At 36.7% G+C, this 13840-nt stretch overlaps 1 long non-coding RNA gene across 3 annotated transcripts; it reads left to right on the plus strand.

Moving 5' to 3' along the window:
• The first annotated feature begins 1004 nt into the window (after positions 1 to 1004).
• LOC149136428 (uncharacterized) lies at positions 1005 to 13237 on the plus strand. Of its 3 annotated transcripts, none has more exons than XR_016240966.1 (4): positions 1005 to 1400; positions 2538 to 2608; positions 3266 to 3485; positions 12356 to 13237. It is a non-coding gene; the product is annotated as an uncharacterized LOC149136428 (long non-coding RNA). The 3 variants fall into 3 exon arrangements; XR_016240964.1 differs by lacking the exon at positions 1005 to 1400 and adding an exon at positions 1408 to 1777 and having other exon boundaries at positions 12356 to 13236; XR_016240965.1 differs by lacking the exons at positions 1005 to 1400; positions 12356 to 13237 and adding exons at positions 1408 to 1777; positions 4394 to 4750.
• Positions 13238 to 13840: the final 603 nt, after the last annotated feature.

Raw genomic sequence — 13840 nt, forward strand, 5'->3', positions numbered from 1 at the left:
CAAGATTAACGACAAGGGCGACGAGCGATAATGTTACTAGATGACGATAGTGATGCTGAATGGTGGTCAAATATAGGAAACATATAAAAAGGAATATTTAATACAAGAGAAAGCATCTCTCGCACCCTTCCCCCCCACACAGACATACATACATATATATATATATGCACATACATACTTATATATGCATGCATATACAGATCTATAAAATATAAGTATATATGTGTGTGTGTGTGTGTGTGCAACCAGAAACAATTTAAGCCTAATTATACAAAAGAAACAGTGGAGGCCGCTCTACTGCTTCGTCTTCTCCCTCCTCTTCACTCTCAATATACTGGTTCCATGGTTGCGTAACTCATAGAGGCCAGTTTGGCAGTGATTATTTCCTTAAAAACTGCTACTACAAGATGAGAATCAATTAAGAAACGCATTTGAAGAACACTGCTGAGGCTTTAACAAACTCTAAAAGACCTTCCCCCTACGCCTACCCCACCATATTTCATTGTTGCGATTATTCTTTATTGCTTGTTGTTGCAGCATGGTCCCATGTTACAAGCAAATTAACACCTTGCAGAAAACAAAACATTTAGCCTTCTATGTCCTCTGTTAATGAATTCTGCACAGTAGGGGCCGTCTGTTAAATGCTGAGAAACAAGAATAAACCAACTGGAAAACTAAATGCTTTTTAAAAAGGTTTGGCCGCTTCGTTTAAAGTTTGTTTATAAAAGAACCCCGGGTTCACAGGTATCGACTGGGTGCTCTTCTAATGCTGAAGGCCATGTTTTCTTTGAACAGGGAACTTATACCATTCTCCTTTCTTTTTTTCTTCTTCTTTTACTGCCTCTTTTCCTTTTTCTTTTCCTGTCGAGAGGGAAGTCTACCTGTCAGATAGGAGAACGGCTCAATTGGTAAGTGAAGATTTAATCAGCAAACATCGTTACATTGTCATCAACAGTTCCATTTATGTAATCTTATGGCGTATTCAAGGAACTCCTTTCACAGATGTATCAATTTTGCATAAATATATATATGCAACAACAACGATCATAATAACAATAATAATAAAAATAGTAAAATATAAAGGAACAATGGAGAGCAGCAAACCGCTATTAATAAAACAGCAACAACCATAAGAAAGAAAGACGGGAAAACGTCTTAATGTTTATGACGCAACAGAACTGTAGATTACGTAAGATGAGGATAACAAAGAGGTAATAATAATAATAATAATGATAATAATAATAATGAAGACAGTGATGGTAATGATTATGATGATGCTGATGTAGATTTTCAAATGATTGAAGCAGACGACAGAAAAGAAAGAAAAGAAGAAAAAAATCCAATTCGAGGCGATGTAGAAAAGAAAGGAAAGAGTTAAAAAAGAAAAATATTTCAAAAAGGTATAAAGTAAAATAAAATAGAAAAACCGAGAAAAAACATCTCAGAGAATAGAAAACAATAAACAAAAAATGAGATAAAATAAAATAAAATAAAGAATAAAGTAAGAGAAAACAAAACAACAATAACGAAATATTCTCCTCCCACAAAGGTTTTTGATTAAGCGTCCATTATGGAAACTTTATATTGCATAGAGACTACCTAAGCGATTTGAAAATAGAGATGGCCAGTGAAAGTTAAACAACGAGGTTACAATCTGTAGGGCAGTCCCTTTTATTTATTCCTAATTTATTGATATAAAACCATAGGCCCCCAAATGTATTATTCATACGATAACAATGTGTCACATTAAAGTTGGTTCATTTGGACAGAAAATAATGTGAGTTTAGAATTTTTTTTTTCTTTTGCCAAATGGTAGACACACTGTTGATAAGTCTTTTCTTTTGCTGTTTACTTCTTCTAAGCTCTTCAGACCTTGTAGCTCTCACTATATACATACATACATACATACATACATACATACATACATACATACATACATACATATATATATATATATATATATATATATATATATATATATATATATATATATATATATATATATATATATATATATATGTATGTATATTTATATATATATATATATATATATATATATATATATATATATATATATGTATGTCTGTATGTATATACACATAATGTACATATGTATATATATATATATATATATATATATATATATATATATATATATATATATATACATAAATTAACAGATATCTATCTCTTTTTATATACCTATTTACATACATGCATGCATACATACAAAAATTCATACATATATACATGTATATATATATATATATATATATATATATATATATATATATATATATATATATATATATAATAAAACATATCCCTCGGCTTGAAAGCTGGTTTTTCCATCTGGAAACTTTTGAACCCTAATCCTTCCGTGAACTATCCTTGTGATGAGGGATTTAGCTGCAAGCACAGACAAGAAAGTATAAACTCCTCTATTATTGTTATTATTATTATTATTATTATTATTATTATTTTCTTTTTTTGGGGAAAAATAATATCAATTTTGTATGTTTTTTGTTGTTGTGTAGAAAAGGAAAACGAATAGAGACGTGTGGAAGATTTGAAGAGATATGAAGAAGAAGAAGAACAAGAAAGATAGGTGGAGATAGAATATAATAATAAAAATGAGAGAGAAATACAAGAATGAGAGGGAAAAACAGAGTGAAAGAAAGGGTGTGAGAGTGTGAGGAGGTGACAGAGATAGTGAAAGGTTGTGTGACAAAAGTCGAGAGAAAGAAAGCGACAGAAGAAATTGAATCAGAATGATGATTCAATTGTTGAAATTCGCGTTCTAAACACCCTTTTCGTCGTTTTTTTTTGTCTGTGTTTGTGAGATTGTATTTTATTTTGATATTGTTTTTGTTTTTCGTCTTTATATTTCAAACTTTTTTCACCCCCCCCACACACAAAAAAATCTTGTTGAGTTGTAATTATAGTCTTTTTCCATGCCTTTCTTTTGGCTGGCTCGCGTGTTGTCGACACTGTGAAGAGCATAGCCCGCTCCCCGACTCGTGAGGAAGCCCCAACTGCTTCTAGTTTTAAGCAAACGGATGGTAAAGCTTCTATTACTATGGTTACATGAAACGCTGAGTTCCAGGCTCCTCGGCATGGACGTTGAGGTCTCCTCCCCAGACCATATCAGTCCGAATGCAACCCACAACATCTGCTAACAATTACTTGTCACAAAGAAAACATAAGTTTATTCCAACTCACACCCCAATTCTCTTTCTCTCTCTTGTTTTCTTCTTTCGTTCAGTCTCATCGTTCCGAAGATCGTGAGTGCTAACAGCCGGCGCTGCGAAGAGCAAATCAAGCGAAAGAACGAGAGAAAAGATTTAAAGAAAGTTGAATATAGAAAGAAAGGAAAAGGATTTAAAATCGTCTCCAAACAGAAATGAAATGATACGTTTTGACTTTTTTACTTTCAAACCTGTCTTAGTAAACACTGACTTCTTCCAACATTTTCAACGTTCCTGGTAAGACTCGCAGCCACTTCGTTTCTTTTCTTTTTCTTTTCAATTCGTCATTTTGAATTAGAAGTGAGCATTATTTTTTTTTAAAAGCCAAATGAATTACATTTATGAATATAGAAAAAAAGATTTAATAATAATAATAAAGGAGGCCAGGGTAATGAAATTGGGGACTTTTATTGCTTCAGCGCACATTTAAAAACTTTGTCTTTGGCGCGCATTTCTCATTTTCTTTTTTTCCTTCTGGAACTGCAAAACATTTATCTTTCCCTCACCAAATTGTAGAAATGAAGTGTTTTTTTTCCCGCAGAGTTATCTCGCTTGCCACCATGGCCGAGGTAGCTGTTGAGAGCCCGAAACAGGAGCGCACCTCCCTCGCCCTGGGGCCTTCCTTTCTTTATAGCCCGCAAATTGATAAAACTCATTACATTCTAATGTGTTCTATTCGACCCTAATCCAACACAATAGGTCTATTAACACATCTATCGAGACACACACACCAGTAAAATGTCACACTGAAATCATTACAAAGACATCTCGAGCCAGTCTATAGACTGGCTCAGTGAGATTGTTAACTCCAGCACCAACGCATTCACTCGCCTCTTATATAATACATACAATGTCGTTGAAAATTATTCAAATCTTTTATATATTCCATTAATAAAAAAAATACACAAAGAAAAGAAAGAAAAAAAAATCCATCCCATTCCGTTTCGTTAATTATTTATTATTCATTATATTTCGTTGGTGGTGTTATATTATTTAATACTGGTTTTTAGACATCAGGAGACTTTAGTATGAAAAACAAAACAAACTTTATATTGGTGGTTACAAAATCTTTATTTATAATTAATTCCATGTTTTTTTTTTATTCCTTTTTATTTTCTATATTCAAAACTGTAATTTATTCATAGGTTAGGACAAACCTCATCAAGCAAGTGGTCAGCTTCCTGGAGTGATGTGACCGCAACGAGGTTTCGCTTCTTTCTTTTATGTCATCCCACTTCATTTACGCGGCGATTTACTTACGGCCCCAGGACAGAAAAAATAATAATAATAATAAAGAAGAAAAAAAGAAACAAAAAAGGAAACAAACAAGGCAGGACCAGCATAACGATCGATTGCTGTCCTCTTAAAACTGTGCCATAGTTTGTATTTCGTTTAACAATCGACAAAACGTGAAATACTGTGAAATAGAGATTCAATCCTTATATAAACGCATTTTCCATTCTACAAAATAACTCTGATGTTTATAAGCCAATATTTTTCGTCTCTAATAAACCCCTTTCTTCATTCTGTCTCTATCTAATAATATCGACTTCAAATTTTGGCCGGCAATTTCGGAGAAGGGAGTAAGTCGTTTGCTTCGGTCCCGGTGCTAAATTTTTACATATTTTATCGACTCCGAAAAGATAAAAGGGAAAGTCGACCTCAGCAGAATTTGAACTCAGAATGTCAAAACGGTCGAAATACCAGTAAGCACTACTTACCGGCGTGATTACGATTCCGCCAGCTCACCGTCTTTGTTTTTACGGCTAATATCCTTCTACTTTACATCAGTTATCTCTAAACTATTTCCTAACATTAACTACATCCACACTATCCTGTATTATTACTGGTATGGAGTCAGAATTCATACGTACACCCTTACTACACCCGTACAAAACAAACTGTTATATTTTAAATACAACCCGTCTCTCACGTATAACTTGTTACAGTCGTTTAGTCCTCTTCAGTCACTCAATTTCACGATAATTAGATTATTTCGATCTCTGCAAGAGTCACTGTGCCTTCTTTGTGCATCGCTGTCTTCACAGATGCCATGAAGACACACGCACGGTTAAATATACATTATACACTTATAAAGGCACACACATCCATATATATGTATATATATATATATATATATATATATATATATATATATATATATATATATATATATATATATATATATATATATATATATATATATATATATATATTTATGCATATATATACACACACACATGCATACATATAAGCATATATACATATTTATACATACATGTACAATATATAGATGTATATATATGTATGTGTGTGTGTATAATATTTATCCGGATGAAAATTTACTTTCTCCGCCAAAGGAATTATTCCCTGGGTCTCCAATGTCTTTTTATCATACGTAATTTACAGATTCCTTATCAAATCTGTTTGAATATATCAACATCTGCTTCATTTCACTTTATCTGATGACATTTACTAAACTCCGTTTAATGAATTAATTCTTATAATGATTATTTGCTTATACATACACACGCACATACATATTTATATATACATGTACAATATATATATTTACATATTTATATATGCATATATATTTATATATTTGTATATGTATGCATATCTGTCTGTCTATCTATCTATCTATCTATCTATCTATCTATCTATCTATCTATCTATCTATCTATCTATCTATCTATCTGTCTGTCTGTCTGTCTGTCTGTCTGTCTGTCTGTCTGTTTGTCTACCTATCTACTTATCTATCTATCTATCTATACATATAAAGATGTTTATATCCTTATCTAGATTTATATACATGTATTAATATCTACATATATATATAAGTATATGTATATATACACATATACATACATACGTACATACATACATACATACATACATACATATATGTACCTACACACGCATTTCCTTAAATGCATACACATATATTCATAAATACACACACACACACACACACACACACACACACACACGCATATATATATATATATATATATATATATATATATATATATATATATATATATATATATATATATATATATATATATATATATATATATATATATATATATATATATATATATATATATTTGTTTATATATATTTCTGCATACATACATACATACTTACATACATACATGCATGCATACATGGGGGAAATCAACTCGTGACCGAGTAAGACCACTTCCTAAACTCAGTAAATCTGTGCAAATATTCCCAGAGTCCAATAAATTCCTGTCATTGAATTCGTTTTGAGTGGATAAAATGTTGCAGAGCACAGACCCCACTTTTCACGGGAACCAATTATAAAACCAGAAACACAAGACAGATTGAGACGACCAGGGCTTCTCAAAACCAGAAAGGAAAGAGCTAATTTGAAGACTACAGATCCAATCCATCATTGGAACTGTATAGATCTGCAAAACTTTCCAGAAGTTTATCATTTAAATATATATGAGCATGTCTAGATATGCAACTAATATGCATGAGAAACATACATAAAACATACAAACCTGCACATACATATATACATATATATACACACACACACATACATACATACATACATACATACATGAATACATACATACAAACAAAAAATACCCTGTTGATGATGTTGAAATTCTAATGAAGGAACCTTAGATCTAGGTTAGAAACTGGCTCTTTCTCCAGTGGCATACATACATACATACATACATACATACATGTATACATTGATTTCTTTCTATTTTGAATTTCGATAATCAATAATACTGTGTAACACAATTTTTGTCCTTGGGTAGCAACTGATATTTCCTGTTTTCTGACCCCTAGAAAGTATGAAAAATGGCTAATATTTCCTTCAAACTTTGCTTTTATTCAAACCACAAAGAATTCTCGCAACACATCGCCCTGATGCTCCACTACTATTCCTGCTCGTAGTCTGAGATACATACTATGTCATCCACCAAGGGACATGCTGAAGTGGTGATGAAACACTGCCACTTGGTACAGTCTCAGGCTTGTGTTTCAAACGATTTAGGCTCAATTCCAGTGGTCTTCAGTGTTGCTTTGAGTTGGTCCATGTATTTTCACAGGGGGCAACTTGGCGGCCTTTTCCCTGAAGTGAGAGCTCGCTGAAAAAGACTTGGCGTCGGAATCTTGAAAATATGTGTGTGCGTCTGTGTGTTTGAGTGTATGTGTATATATATACATATATATGTATACACACACACACATATATACATATACATATATACTTATACACACTCACGTGCGCACACACATGTATGGATAAAGAATTTGAATCAAACTTTTGATTCCTACAAAAATGTGTTGAGTGCCCTTCTTTCGTTTTTCCATTCGCTCGTGTGTGTGTGTGTGTGTGTGTGTGTGTGTGTGTGTGTGTGTGTGTGTGTGTGTGTCTGTATGTGTGTATGAATATATATATATATATATACATACATATATATATATATATATATATACACACACACACATATATATATATATGTATGTCTATAAATATACATATATATCCATATGCGTATACACACACACACGCAAAAGTACACACATATATGAACGATTGTTTGTCCGTCAGTTTTAACGATGACGCAGCAACTACCAAATAAATAAATAAATAAAAGAGGACATTAAGGAACAAATGTCGAAGAAAGAAGAAACGCGTCACGATCCTCTTGTTCGTTCATCGGTAATCGATAAAATAACCAGTAAATAAATCAATAACTACATTGATTTCAGCCGTACTTCACTTCCACATAGGATGCCTCCATGCAGGGGACCAGAGAATAACAAATGGTTCCTTCTGTTCTACACATTTCGTGGGCCTAATGCTACGGAAGAGGCAGCCTTTCAATGTCGCAAATGTGTGACATCCCCATTGTTACCATAAAGGGGACGTCTTCTGCGTCATCCACCATTGGATGATTGCACTACATTTCACCAGTCACGTGATGGTTGAAGAAAACTAACTACTTCCGCTCATTTTAAAACCTCCCCCCGTCTGAAACTACAGAAGTGATGGTATTTTATTGTCGCAGATATGTGATAACCGTCACCCCCACGTGACGTGATGAGAATGTCCACGGTGTGTGGCTCTGAGATGTTTCAGAAATCAGTAATCAACGAAGACCTTGATTAACTACATAGCACTTTAATAAAGAACGCAGTCACATGACGAAGGTCAGAAAACCGGGACTGTTTCCGTTTATACTGAATCTTCAGTGGGCTTGAAACTACAGAAGCGTCAGTATTTCATTGCCGTAGGTTTATGAAATACTCCAACTACCATAACAAAACGATTTGACCTTTTATTGGAGGTTTGTACCACCCGGTCTTACTCGCTAGTCACAGATGCTGAGCGAGCGTCATTTTATTTGACAAAGATTTACATACGCATCAGACATACTCTCTCCTTCTCCTTGCCACACACACACACACACACGTTTAGCACATATACACATTATTGGAATGTCATCGGCTCTCTTGCATCTCAAGGTGAGGACAAGATAAAAAGACTACCGACAATGCAAGAGATTACCACAGTGGCCCAAAGGATCTCCTCACTTCGTAGTGTCATCAAACTGGTGTGTGTCCGGATCATAAAGCATCATTTCAGATGTTTGCCCTGCATCACGGTTTCTAGACAAACACAATGATATGTTGTCAGCTGCACCAGTTACCCCCATTGGCGTCTTGCCACCAACTTTGAAACTGTACAGATGAACAGTATTTAATTCTTCCATTTAAATGAAGTGAAAAAATTCCAGGGCCCACCCCCCGCCAAACGTACTTGGTGTCTGTTTGTCCCCCACCATCACTTGACGACCGATGTTGGTGTGTTTACGTCCCCGTAACTTAGTGGTTCGGCAAAAGAAACCCGATAGAATAAGTACCAGGCTTACAAAGAATGAGTCCTGGGGGTCGATTTGTTCGACTAAAGGCGGTGCTCCAACATGACCACAGTCAAATGACTAAAAGAAATAAAAGAATAAAAGTAAAATTTCGGAATAACCTCCCGGTTAATTAATTTAGCACGTAATAGATTTTGCTATATATATGCATATATAGAATTTACAAAAAACAAAAGCCGAAGGCGGGTGTGTAAACAACAAACAGATGTATTAGTTTAATGCTCAGGAAGTGAGAAAGTCTTTAACACTTCGAGCCTACGCTCTTCGACAGAAAGGAACACATAAATAGGGAGAGAAAATAGAAAAAGGTTTAGTGGCCAGCGATCTATCAGGGAGGTAAAAACAGAGTACGAAAAAACGACGACGATCTCGGGGTGAAGCTGGGCGTTGACGAGGAATACCTGACCCGCCTGCTCAAGACGACTTTCAGGCCAGGACCTGTGGACAACTTCCAGAGATCCCTGGCCTGGCAGTGCTATCGAGATGCGCTACCTGTTCGGGATATGCTCTACAGGCATGGCTAGAGAAACACGGGGCCGACCTGCTCGAGATGCGGTCAGAGCGACGAAACCTGCACGCACTCGTGCAGTGTCCAACCATTACCGGGCCTATGTCGAACGACAAGCTATCGCGTGTGGGACGAGTCAGTTTATCAACCGTGAATATTGTCGCCCCTCCTTCCTTGAAACGGGAAGGAAGAGCCATTTTCATCGTACTTGAGGCTTTGGCGAAAGAATGTGTTATAGTGGACGCGTCTGAAAAGTCTAGAGATAAACACCTTCCTCTCTGGTCCATCTTTCGTCAACTTCTTCAAGTATCACTTGAAGAGGGAGATGAAAGTCGAGAGGGAAGTTTTGTCTAGTGAATGTTTCAAAAAAAGATGGGTGAATGTAGCAAGGATGGCACGTGTGATTGACGAAGCCACCTTGAGCATAATCCTATGAACCAAGAAAAAAAAAAAAAGAAGGGAAAAAAGAGAGTCACTGTAATGCGTTATTTTGCATTATTGCCCGAGGTTACAGTGGTCTTTTCCGTAGGCTTTTCTTTCGACGGATAAACCTAATCTGTTTCCCCTTTTTACATCATGACATTTCTGTGATACACGATCCCTATTGATCGACTTTTTTTTTAACGACCCCTTTTGATCGAATTTATACCCCCTTTCCTTTTTTTTCTCCTTCTCTTCCCAAAAAGGAAAGCTCTACTTTGTATTTTGTCCCCTCTGTGTTCAGCCCTGTGTGGCCAATAAAGAAACATATACATATATATATATATATATATATATATATATATATATATATATATATATATAAATGTGTGTTTGTGACCACGTGTGTATGTGTGCATGTGTGTGTGTGTGACTGTGTGTGTGTGTGCATGTATATATATGTGCATATACAGCGAAAAGAAGAGGAAAAGAGAGAGAGAGAGAAAGATGGAGGAAAAGATAGAGAGCGAGAGCGTGGGTGAGTGTTATTTTACATGCACCAAATATTTCTACTCCTCGATTCTGTTTATATTTACAACAATATGAAAAAACAACAAAAAAAAAACAACAAAAAACAAAAAAACAAAAACAAAACCTCCACCCCGCTATCAACAAACAGCAGCAACAACCACAAAGGTCAACACTTGGAACAAAGAAGTGGGTGGAAGATGAGGGTGGAGGCTTCACGGTCGAATGGGTTTCATGAAAAGGGGACAAGCTTTTACTTGTAACCAATGCCTTGTAATCATTCACAGGTTTTTTTTTAAGCATTCGATCCACCTATCCACACCTGGTCGTTATTTAACCATTAAATATACACATTTCATCACACCCCCCTCACACACGCACACACACAGCTCTCTGGAGCCTTACACACCGATCCTCGTGAAATCGAGAAGATCTTTGTTAAATGGCGGTGGTGGTGATGGTGGTGGTGGGGGGGGGTGACGTGTTAGTTGAGAAGACGGTAATTGTTAGGCTGACACCTAAATATCTGTTTGATGGGACCAGCATCCATGGCTGTCGTTACTAACAACACATCAACCGAAACTTTGCATCGTCAGCCATCGTTTCTTTTACCCCCTTCCTCCTCCTCCTCCTCCTCCTCTTCATTTTCCTCCTGCTTCTCTTTCTACTTCCTCTCTTTTCTTTCCCTTCTTCTTCTTCTTCTTCTTCTTCTTCTTCTTCTTCTTCTTTACGTCTTCTTCTCCTCCTTCTCCTTCTTCTTCTTCGTTACTCTCTCTCTCTGTGCACACATATATAAACACACACACACACTCTTTCTCTCTCCTCCCACACACACTCTCACCACATACCCAAATATACGTGGTTTCAAGTTCAATTCCTCTGTGCGGTACCTTGGACAAGTGCCTCTTACTATAGCCCCAGGCCGACCAACACTTTGAGAGCAAATTTGGAAACTGCATGCATGAAAACCAGTTGTACACTCACACACGCACACGCACACACACACACATATATATATACGACAGGTTTCCATGCAGTTTATATATATATATTATGTTTGTTTGTTTGTTTACGTTCTCGTAACTTGTCGGTTCGGCAAAAGAGACTGATAAAATAATCACCAGAGTTTCAGAATAAGTACTGGATGCGAATTGTTCAAAGTAGTGCCCCAGCATGACCACAGTCCAATGACTGAAGCAATAAAAAGACACAAGATAAAGGACCCCTTGTACTACGTAATATATCTAAAGATTTTAATCAACTCTGTCAAAAAACATGGTGAGGGCGCATGGCTTTGGGGTTAGTGTGTTCGGCTCAAGATCATAAAGTCGTGAGTGCGATTCCCGAGGGCACGTTGTATCCTTGAGCAAGACACTTTATTTTACTATGCTCCGATTCACTCAGCTGGCAAAAATGAGTTGTACCAGTAATTCAAAGGGGAGCCAGCCACGTCACATTCTATGTCGCGTCAAATGTCCATGAGAACTACGTTAAGGGTAGACGTGTCTGTGGAGTGCTCAGCAGGACTTCCAAACAACCACAACGATGAAACGTACGTAGAGACCAAATGATGTAAACTTTTGTTTATCATAATTCCTCATCCATCCATCCATATCCCTTGTTATGTCTTGGTTCTGTGCAACAGATTTATCTTTCCTTGCTCCTCCTATCTCATCGTCTTTCCCCCTTTTTCTCAATTATTCTTTCCTTAGCTCTCTACTCTCCAGGATGCCACGCCACTCACCTCAACAGCAACAACAACAACAACAACGGCAGCGCGGTTTAAGTCATCTTTCAAAGCCATTTACATCCTGCGTTCTACAGATAACAAACGATGGCGCTACAATCGCTAAGTTCTGGTTTCGCCTCCATCAGATTTAAACAATTGATATCATTGATCAGTTTGGCTGCAGATACTACTACTACTACTACTACTACTACTACTACTACTACTACTACTACTACTACTACCACCACCACCACCGCCACTGCTGCTGCTACTACTACTACTACTACTACTACTACTACTACTGCTGCTGCTGCTGCTGCTGCTGTTACTGCTACTACTACTGCTACTGCAACTACTGCTTTCAAATTTTGGCACATGGCCAACAATTTCGGAAGGAGGGGGTAAGTTGATTACACTGATCCCCAGTGCACAACTGGTACTTATTTTATTGGACCCCATTAAAGATGGAAAGCAAAGTCGACCTCGGCAGAATTTGAACTCAGAACGAAAAGATGGACGAAATACCGCGAAGTATTTTGTTTATTCTCGCAAACGATTCTGCTCGCTCGGCCATCTTAATAATAATCTTTTCTCCTAAAGGCAGAGGGCCTGAAATTTGGGGCAGGGGGAACTAGTTGATTACATCGACCCCGAAAGGATGAAAGGCAAAGTCAACCTCGCGGACTACCGCGAAGCATTTCGTTTTATCCGGCGTGCTAAGGGGTGCTCCGCGCCTTATTCTTTTATTCCTTTACCTGTTTCAGTCATTTGACTGCGGCCATGCGGGAGCACCGCCTTTAGTCGAACAAATCGATCACTGGACTTATTCTTTGTAAGATAGTACTTATTCTATCGGTCTCTTTTGCCGAAACGCTAGACTACGGCGCGTAAACACACCAGCATCGGTTGTCAAGCGATGATGGAGAGCAAACACAGACACACACACATACATTTTCCGTCAGCCAAATCCACACACAAGGTTTTGGCGGGCCCGAGGCTATAGCAGAAAACACTTGGCCACGGTGCCACGCAATGGGACTGACCCCAGAACTATGTGGTTGGGAAGCAAGCTTCTTACCACACAGCCACTTCTGCGCCTTATCCTTTCTGCTAAAGGTACGAGGCTTGAAATTTTGGGGGAGGGGACTACTTGATTACATCGACACCAGCGTTTCACTGGTACTTAATTTACCGACCCCGAAAGGATAAAAAGCAAAGTTGACCTCGGCGGAATTTGAACTCAGAACGTGAAGACGAACGAAATGCCGCTAAGCATTTCGCCCGGCGTGCTAACGAGTCTGCCAACTCACCGCCTTATTATTATTATTATTATTATTATTATTATTATTATTATTATTATTATTATTATTATTATTAATAATAATAATAATAATAATAATAATAATAATAATAATAATAATAATAATAATAATAATCTTTTCTGCTCTAGGCACAAGGCCCGAAATTT

The sequence above is a fragment of the Octopus bimaculoides genome, chromosome 3, assembly GCF_046866305.1.
Source record: "Octopus bimaculoides isolate indiv1 chromosome 3, ASM4686630v1, whole genome shotgun sequence".
NCBI lineage: Eukaryota > Metazoa > Mollusca > Cephalopoda > Octopoda > Octopodidae > Octopus > Octopus bimaculoides.